We start from the raw sequence: 11,121 nt of genomic DNA, 5'->3' as shown, positions 1-11,121 counted from the left end.
AAATCATGTGTTAATTTTCAAAATTCAGGTCAGAAGAAAATTTGCTTAAATTTTTTAACTGCTAAATTGACAAATAGAAAACTGTTCAAACTCCACTGAGACTAATAGTAAATATTTCACAAAAACGTGGATCTTGGAACATTATTTTTCTTATTGAAAACATTTTATGGTTCTTATATAGATGCAGTTAATGTCATTTGTTCAAAAGTGTAATTATTTTGTAGGTACAAAAATATCAATAAAATTCATATGAAGTAGTTACTCTTTAAAATTTTTAAGACACATAAATGTATGTATGTCTACCAAAATAGTTTTATCTTATGCTGTTTTCCTAATAAAAACTTCTCCTTAGACTAAAAGAATAGTCAGCATTTGTTTCTAGAACAAAATGCTAGAAACAAATAAAATCGTAATTAATAATTTTGGTTAAGTAGAAATTAACCAAATTTCTAAGTACAAGATTTCTCTGAAAATTATTATTTTTCTTAGTTGAAATTTTTTAAAAATAGAGTTTAGGGTCAATTCTTCTGCTAGAAGTCTCAGAAATTAATTTCTCCGATAGTTTGAGAAAAAGAAAATGGGAGAAACTGTTACTGACTTTTACAAAATGCAAGCTCTTTTTAAATGTTGTTTTAATGAAGAATGGCTAAAGATTATAGAAGAAATAACAGTAATCAATACTATGTATCATTTATAAAATATAACCTAAGAATTCACAAACATGCTGAAAGATTTTACAAACAGTAAACTACACGTTATTCACTGATAGTATAGAAAATGTGATTTATATAACCAGTTGTGTGCTGGTAAATATATAACTGGCTTTTCAGGGAAGCAGGAGCCCTGATTGATAGTGTTTTACCAGTGTCTGGGGTGTAAGTACTCCTGCCATGGCTCAGTTCAAACTACTAAATAATGTTTATCAGCTAACGAAATTTTTTAAAACTTTAATAATTGATTAACTCCACCATACCACTGTAGCCACTCTCTAGACTAAGAATAATTTCTGCTGTTGATTCCTTTTATGAATTCTAGTTCAAATTTCTCTCAAGAAACATTTGAAGGTACAATACCTTAATATATGATAAAGATGTACTTTGACAAGGTCTCTTACATTCGTTCTCAAAATTTTACATTTATTTTCTATTATAATTAATTATAAATGTTCAATGTATGCTTCACTATATAATTCATGGTTCATTACCTATCCTTTGAACTGAGTCATTATACTAGATGTTATAATTTTGTTACTACTTCATTTGTCATAACTATGCTTCATTTTGGTACTTATTAATTATAAGCAAGACTATGTATGTATGCATGCATGTAAAAGGCGCTCTGGGTATTTCTGCAATTCACAGATGATTACAACAAAGGGTGAGATTAACCATGAGTTATGATTCCATCTATGTTTGCTCTTCCAAAAATTCCTCAAAGAAATACCCATAAAATGACAATATTGAGCAATTCATAAACACTCTGGAATTAAAAGCCAATTCAAAATTACAGTAATATTTAAATCCACCTTTCATTTAATAAATATTGGACTGGCTAATTAGCTACAACATGATATATTTTGGTCGAAGATGACCCAAAATGTTTTGTTCAATCAAAAATCACAAAGTTACTATATTTTCATTGCAAAATAATATTTTTTTGCTCAAGAATGTCTCTCTTGTTTAAATCACAACTCATTCTTTCTCCCTCTTACTCTTTTTACCTCCTTATTCTAGATTGTGTGGCATCTTTCTTATTGATTTGCTAATTGATTTTGTACCTATTTAAATCTAACACTCATCAAGATTCTCTCTCAAATGTATTCTGAATTATCTCATGTATCTTCCTTTTTAGGAGATCCCATAAATCTCACCTTTATGTGAGTAATTTTCTAAAATCATTACTCTATATACAAAGCTACTGGAATCCAAAATTCCCTTAGAGTAGTTTGGAAATGAGAAGTTCCTGGATCTTTGCCATTCTCTACTCATCTCTCAGACATCTTTTAATATTTTGTGTTGAAATTAATTAATATTTATCTTGAATACATATGATGTCCTACATAACTTTTCATATCAGACTGTTTGGGCTTTATCAAATGGTGACAGCCTTACTGCGATAGTTAAAATGCCAACTGACTTAAAAACCATACTTGGAGCTTTAGATACATTATCTTAATCAGTTTTCAGTTATCTGATAAAGCACGTATGCAGTAGTAACTGCAAAGTAGAGACATGGGGTTTTGACCTGTCGATAATTGTACTAAATGGAATTTTTGACAGTTTTGATTTTTGTTAACAAAGCCAAAGACCTGCTATTTCCTTAGAAAGGAAAAATAAATAAAATGAAAAAGGGAACATTTTACATTGGGTTATAGAAAAGCTGAGAATAACAGGCATGTGATAGGGCCCTAGAAGACATTAAGAATAAAAAAGAAACAGCAAACTTTATCAAGGTTTAAATATTAATAAGGAAAAGTGTGAGAGGAAGATAGTTTTAGTAAGTGCTGCTCAATCAAGAAAAAAGAAATGCAAAGAATTATCTCAGACTGGAGACTAGGAGATGGCAGGAGACAGCCTCAGTGCAGGGTGCAGTATGAAATAAAAGGATAATTAAGATCAGAAAGAAAACTTTTGCTTTCTTGGTGACAAGGAAACTAAGGGAATGTATACTAGGGGATAGTTGGGCAGCTAGACTGGGGCTGGAGGATACACTTCCTAGATGGTTCAATTTCAAGGCTTGAAAGGCTTGCTGACTATCAATTCCCCTCCATGTGGGGGGCCCTACAAGACAGCTTCAGGTTCTTCACAGTATGGTGGCTGAGTTCTAAAATCAAGTGTCCTAAGAGACTTTTTACCTCCTTATTCTAGATTGTGTGGCATCTTTCTTATTGATTTGCTAATTGATTTTGTACATATTTAAATCTAACACTCATCAAGATTCTCTCTCAAATGTATTCTCTCAAAGGCCAGCTTCAGAAAGCCAGAGCCTGAAAACTGTCACAGCATCGTTTCATATTCTACTAGTCAAGCAGTCACGAAGTCCAGATTCAAGGGGAGAGACTACGGCCCCACCTCTCAATAGATTTTTGGTTATGTTTTAAAATAGCTAACGTTACTCAGTCTGTATTTGGAAGACTTCAAGAAGGGACTATACTTTCCAATGCAAATCATTCACCTTGATAGCTGTTCTGTAATCTGTGTTCTTGTGTTATCACCTCTTCCCATTGTCTCTAGTTTTATCTTAAGGCTGAATAGGACAAACTTCTCCTTAAATAGCCTTCAAACTGTTTGAAAATAAATACTATGCCTCTGTTCTTATTCTGACTCAAACCCTAACATCAATCTGGAGTATTTCTGGAGTGTAAGATTGAATGTTACTGGCTCCTGCAATTGTTTCTTCACCATCTTGGTCAAACAGTCCCTAGAATATTTGATTTGTGTATGTCCATTCCAAAGTTTAGCTCTAGCAAATGCCTACCATATTCCAGATGCAGTCTAACCAGCACAGAAATAGAACAGGTATCTCATCATTCTTTCTTATCTGTATTTTAGATTTCCATAAATGCAAATTAGCTGCTGTGGCAACTATGCTATTCTGTAAACACATCAGATGTGTTCTTTTAAATGAGTTTTTAACTAATATCTCTAGATAGTTTTCATTCATTCTCATGCTCTGGTATGTTTATACAATCTCTTTAATTTTAAAACTACACAGTTTTTTCCCAAGCAATAATTACTTTCCCCCCAAAAATACCCTCATCATTTTTGTCTATATCCACTTCAATAAATCTTAAAGGGTATTTTATAAAGCAAAGTATTATGTGAACAATATTTAATTCCAGACTTTCTTGATTTTTAATAATGTATAAATACAGTACCCACAGCAATTTGTAATAGCTACTGAATCTCTTTTGCATTATCCTTCCCTTTTTATTTTAAATCTGGCCAGCTGTTACAGAATAGGATTATATTAATATTCCAATCTGTATGTCTGTATCTGTGAATAATTGTCAAAAAACTGAAGTGTGATATAAGACCATGTATAACTTTTAAGCTCTAAAGGCTCAGAAAAATTTAACAGATTTAATAAATAGAAAATAGAAATTTTAACTTTAAATCAATGGATAACATAACAAGCTGGATAATCTTTATTTTTTCCCATCTCAAGTTTCTGACATGTTATGACCTCAAATGAGATGGATGGGAAAAAAAGAAATGCTTCTATTGAGAATATCTAGGCCAGAGGTCATCTCCCGAGATCCTTCTCCTGAGATCCTTCCCTCCAGCATTCTGACTAAATTGAATTAGAGAAAGGGAGAGGGCATTGGTATGTGCAAGTGTAATGCTGCCTCCAGGTAAATCTGATATAGGTCTTTTGTGGATCACACCTTGAGAAGCACAAGTTCAGCCACCATCAATACCATTTCAGTATTTTTAGTATAATGTCTGTCTACACTAACATCTTGGTGTTGGCGTTTTCAGGCTGTCACTTACTTATTGTCTTTTTTGTGTTATATGAGCATGAGTACGTGTGTGTGTGTGTGTGTGTGTGTGTGTGTATGTGTGTGTGTAGGATAATGAAACAAATAGTTTTTGATTGCTTTCCAAACATCAATTCTCATTAATATCTTGAATTTCTCATTTTATTAATTCATTAATTCAATTAACTCAATAAACATTAAGCACTTACTACATTAAACAGAACTCATTAATTCATTAACTCAATAAACATTAAGCACTTACTACATTAACTCAATTAGTTCATTAACTCAATAAACATTAAGCACTTACTACATTAAACAGAAAGTTAAACAGCTCTTGTGATGTTTACATGAGGAGTGAGATTTAAAAAGATATCTAACATTATGTCAAGTAGTAATAAGTTCTATGTAGAAAAATAAAGCAGGGTTAGGGTATAAAGACAGGCAGGGGAAGGTATATTTTAGATAGGATAACAAGGGAAGATTTTCCTGAGGAGGTGGCCTTTGAGCAGACACTTAAAAGAATTACTTACTGTCTGTAATAGTACACCTTACTTCCCTCCCCACATTTCCTGTGCTTTTCAAATTCCAGCCTTTAAATTTTTCTGTCTTCTCCTTCTTCATCAGGTTGTTTTTTGTTTGTTTGTTTGTTTTTTCTAACATGAATCATTCGTGTTCCCTTCATATCTTTTTTAACCCAACATATTTATAATACTTCTTATTGTTTGTTTTAATCCATATGCTTACACACTCTTTTGATTTTTGTTATTTAGTATACATCCTCACACCTCAGATCTAACTTCTGACATCATTTTTCCTTGTTCTTTAACATCTTTTAATTATTCTTGTTTGTTGGGAATGATGTCTCTGTTTTTCTTGTTTTAAAAAGTCTGTATTTTGTCATTATTCTTGAAACATGGTTACATTGGGTATACAGTTATTAGTCATTATCTATGTTATCAGTCATTATTTCATTGTTTTGAGGGTACCAAGAGAATGAGGCATTACAGAGGGCTAACACAAAACGAAATGTGGGGATGGTAGACTCAGTATGTAAAATATACCTGCATGTGTCAGAGTAAGTCTAGTATCTATTTTGTGGTCATGGCCATTTTTCATATTACAGTTTCTTAGAGTTTAGGCTTCAGAGTTGTCCTTTTTGTTTTGCAATGGCCAATGTATCAATTATTTTGACTGCATAATCTTAGAATCCAGAGATGGAATATTATAGGTAATATAGAATATACATTATATTTTTAAAGAGTTAATGACATTTGAAATCAATAACTTCTATGCTTTACTAATCAAAAGGTGACATAAGCTTTTTATCCATGGATGGATCTTCAAAGCTGAGTGGTACCTGTTATAAACGAATGGCTCAGATACTTACATATTTTAGTGGGCCCATGAACACTCAGAGAAAACTCCTCTTCTTAAAATTGGTGCCATATTAGCAGTAGTATAAGGTATTATAATATGAATTTTCTTTATCATTTGAAAAGTATTCTATAGAAGGTAAGAAAACAAAGAGCATGAATGTAACATAAAAAGTAATAAGCCAAGAAAAGTAAAGTGATAGATATGAGATATGGGCAAAACTCATAATATAGATACTGAGTAAACAAGTAGCATGTGAAATACAGGCAGAATCCATAAACTGAAATAAATATAAAAAATAAATGACTTATAGGACATACTTAATGTAGAAAGAATAACTGTAATGTATGCTGAAATAAACAAGTATTACCTAAAGATAAAAAGGGATGGAAAGATCATAAATAGATAACACATCTCATGGGCTAAAAGCTGTTTCATTTCTACATTCGTCACACATTGATAGCACCTAGTATAATACCATAATGGCCCCAGATATATTCAGCCCAAGAAAGACAGAAAACACCAATGGCTATTTAGCAGACTAGTTGGCACTTATTTGCCTCTGCATCTCTCTGACAGAACAATGTGTATTATTGGCCCTGGCATCTTTTGTCTATGAGCCCCTTATTCATACTTCAGCTCTGGTTCTCAACATCACACGATCAGCAGGGAAGGGCATGATGGCCAAGGGAAAGAGAAACAGGACATTTGAACATTGTGAAACCCAGGATTCATGTAAGATGTCCTTCTCCCACATATAACCTATCTTAACTATGCTAGCCTATCTCACCTCTCTCTCTCTTGCTTCTTGTTTTGAGTTTTAATTATATTTAATAAAGTATGATTTGGTATGGAGCAAACTATGACTTTCCAACCTTTGACTTCTAGAGTAGCTCCTTTTAATGTACTCAGAGGCTATTGTTGCATCAGGTAATGTCCTATACGATAGGTAATAATAAAATAATTATAGCATATTTTTAATACCATTTAAAATGGATATTTGAACCTATTATTAAGAAATTAAATCATGAATACAACATATGTCATGATAAAAATTATCCAGTTATTCTTACTGTAGCAAATCAATATTTATCTGTGTGACTTCTCTCTAACCTTGACAAATATCAGATATTTGTAAAGATGAAATAAAAAGTAAATTCTCCATAAAGCTGTTAAGTAATCTCTGAATATCTTGAGGGTCATAACTTTTGATACCATGTGGACATGATCATATATCCTAGAGCATAAGAACTTGTGGTCCGTATTATTTTAATCTCTATTCACATAATTATAGATGATTTGCTTTATATAAATCTATAATCCTTTTCTAAAATCATGTTCTACCCCAATGAAATCCACATACTCATAGCATAACAAAAGCTACATTTCAAAGATGCCTGCCATATTTCACTAGGTACACTCCTGTCTGACTTGTGTCAATGCCCTCATCTATCATATACTCTGTTGTCAGAGCAGTCTTGCTAAGGAGATGCTTTGAGTCCTTTTCATGTTTGAAATGTTTTAGTGAATCCAAGTTTGAATTCAATAAAATCCAAATTTCTTATTCTGGTATTCTAAAACCTTAGAGAATGAGACCCTATCACTGTTCCAGTCTTATCTTTTCTATTATAGTCAGTACAAGCTATGGTTGCAATGTTTAATTGCTTCGTCAATTCCCCATATCCAATAAATCCTAAGAAAACATGCAGTTTGAAACTTCATGCTTATATTTGTGTTCTAGAGCAACCTAGTCATTACTAATATCTGAGTAATAGTCTCATCTACAAAATGTGAATATCATAATTGTAATTATAACTGTAGTCAAAATTATATTAGCCTCACAAAGTTATAAAGATTAAGTGTGTAATATTGCCCAGGCTTTAGAATAACAGCAGCACAGAAGTGTTATATACCAGAATAGCATTGCAAAGCCTTTGAAACTAAATTACTAGTCATAGGCTGAAAAATTAGAGCAGGATTTGAATTCTAAACTTAAACAGATGTATATAAATAATTAATATAAATATAAATAATTCATAAACTTTGCAGAACACAATCTAAAATGACCTGTTATACCAAGAACCAAAGTTATTTCATCTTCAAATAGAAAATCAATCAACAGATGTCAGTACTGAGATGACACAGATAATAAAACTATTTAAGAAAGATTTTAAAGCACCTATCATAAAAATGCTCAAAAGAAATTATAGACCTTCTTGAAACATAAAAAATGAAATATCACAAAATAATAAATCAAATATATAAAGAAGAACCAAATTAAAATTTAAAACTGGAAATAAAATAACAGAAAACAAAAACAACTGATGAGTTTACCAAGAAAATAAAGATGAAAGAGAAAATTGTCATTGAGCTTGACAACAGATCAATAAAAAATATCTACTTTGGACAATAAAGGTAACATACATTTCTTTTCTTTAAGTGAGCAGAGATTCAAGAATCTTTGGATAATTGTAAAAGATTTAATACATTTGTCATTGGAGAAAAAAAAAGAATAGATGGCTGAAAAATATATTTGCGGAAATGAAGACTAAAATCTTTCCAAATTTTATCAGGAAGTTATCTCTAAAGAAACCTCTACACTAACACATGAAATTCAAACATTGCATCTACAAATAAAAATGGGGGAAAATCTTGAAAGTATTCAGAGATGTGATGTGTTATCTCTAGAGAAATAACAATTTGACGGCAGAGTATTTGATTAGAAACCATGGAGGAGGTGTTTCCAGTCAAGATGGCAGAGTAAGTAAATCTGTGTTTGCCTCCTCTCATGACCACAAATATCTAGAGGATATTATCCTAAGTGAAATAAATCAGACAGAAAAAGACAAATACCATATGATCTCACTTATACGTGGAATATAAAGAACAACATAAACAAACAAAACAGAAACAGACTCATAGACATAAAGAACAAAATGGCAATTGTTAGATGGGAGGGGATTGGGGGGCTGAGTGAAAAAGGTGAAGGGATTAAGTACAAATTGGTAGTTACAAAATAGTTACAGAGATGTGAAAGTATAGTATAAGGAATACAGTCACTAATATTGTAATAACTATGTATAGTGAGTAGCCAGGTGGGTACTAAATTATAATCACTTCATAAATTATATAAATGTCTAACCACTATGTTGTACACCTGAAACTAATGTAAAATAATATTGGATGTCAACTCTAATTAAAAAATAAAAATAAAAATTATGCAACAAATAGGAAACAGTTGCAAACTTGGTAAAAATTAACCCAACTGTATCAGTGATCGCTTTAAATGTCAATTGTATAAATACCAATAAATAAACTGAACTAATCAGAGTGGATACAGTTTTAAAAATTCATAATTATATGCTACCTAAAGAATCCATTTTAATATAAATAAATTCCAAAAGATTAAAAGTAAAGGAATTGGGAGAGATATACCACAGCAACAGTAATCAATGGAAAGACAGAGTAGCTATATTAATTTCACATGAAGTCAAGTTAAAAATAAGGAAAATTATCAGGGAAAAGACAGGCATTACATAATGATAAAGGTTTCATTTCTTAAGAGACAATGTTTCTTAACATGTATGTACCTAATAACAGAATATTAGAACATATGACAAAATTTGATAGAACAGAAAAGAGAAGTTGACGAATATACTATTATAGTTGATGACTTCAGGGTTTCTCTTTTAGTAATGGATAGACCAAGCAGGCAGATAATCAATAGGAATGAAGTTGACCTGAAGAACACACACAATCAACTTGATATAATTGATATTTATAATACACTTCATCGAACAACAGCAACACATTCTTCATAGGCTCACATGTAAATTGACAAAATAAACTTCCTTATAGGTCATAAAACACACCCTAGCAAATTTAAAAGAATAGAAATAGTAAAAAAGTGTGCTCTCAGACAACAATGAAATTAAATTAGTATTAAATACTATGTATCAGCAACAGAAAGTCCCAAATAAATAGAGATAAAACAGCACGCTTCTATATAATACTAGATCAAAACAGTCTCAAAATACATTTAACAAAGTTTGTACTAAATAAAAAATTTAAAAGTAGCTTATTAAAATAGCAAACACAGTGAATGCCATGCTTAAAGGGAAATGTATAATATTAAGTGCATCATGAGAAAAGGAGAAAGCTCTAATCAATAATCTCAGCTTCCACCTATGAAAATTGGAGAAAGAAGAACAATTTGGGTCTAAAGCAAGCAGAGGAAATAATAAAAGTTAAAACAGAGAAACAAGGTAAAAACAAAATCAATAGAGAAGAATCAATGAAACCTAATGTGGTTCTTTGAAAAAAAAAAACAAAAATGATAAATTGGTTCTTTGAAATAAATTTAATAAAACTAGCCAGATTAAACAATAATAAAGAGAAAAGACAAAAATTACCAATATTAGAAACAAAAGTGTCATCACTACTGATTCCATGGACATTAAAGGGATACTGTAGACAACTATATTCCCACAAATATTATAATCTAGATGAAAAAGACCAATTCTTAAAAAACACAAACTACTAAAACTCACACAAGGAGAAACAGATTCTCTGCATAGGCCAATATCTATTAAAAGTTTGAATCGATAATAACGTCAAAATTATAGAGCATAGGTCCATATATTTTTACTAGAAAATTCTATCAAACCTTTAAGGAAGAAATGATACCAATTCTTCACAATCACTTTGAGAAAACAGAAACAAAGTGAACACTTCTTAACTTGCTACCTTAAAAGCAAACCAAATAAATATAACATGAGTAAAAGATATTACAGATTAATATCTTTCATTTATATAGACTTTAAAAATACTCAATAAAATATTATTAAATCAAATATAACAATGTATAAAAATAATTATACACCACAACAAAATGAGACTTAATGCAGGTATTAAAGGTTGGTTCAATATTTAAATAGTAATCAATATAATCTACCACATCAAAATCCTAAAGAACCAAAAATCATATGTTTATATAACTGAGGTAGAAAAAGCAGCTGTCAAAATCCAATACCTAGTCATAAAAATTTTCAGCAAACTATTAAGTAAAAGGAAATTTCTCACTTGATAAAGAACATGTACAAAAAGCTCACAGATAACATCATACTTAATGATGAGATACTATGTTCCCCCTAAGACTGTGAATAAGACAAGGATGTCCACTTCTAATCAATATCATACTGGAAGTCCCAGCTAATGCAGTAAGAAAAAAAAAATGATATAAAGGTGTACAGATTGTTATGAAA

The sequence above is a fragment of the Pteropus medius genome, unplaced genomic scaffold, assembly GCF_902729225.1.
Source record: "Pteropus medius unplaced genomic scaffold, Ma_sr-lr_union100, whole genome shotgun sequence".
NCBI classification, from domain to species: domain Eukaryota; kingdom Metazoa; phylum Chordata; class Mammalia; order Chiroptera; family Pteropodidae; genus Pteropus; species Pteropus medius.
The sequence above is the reverse complement of the archived record's forward strand: the minus strand, read 5'-3'. Positions refer to the sequence as shown.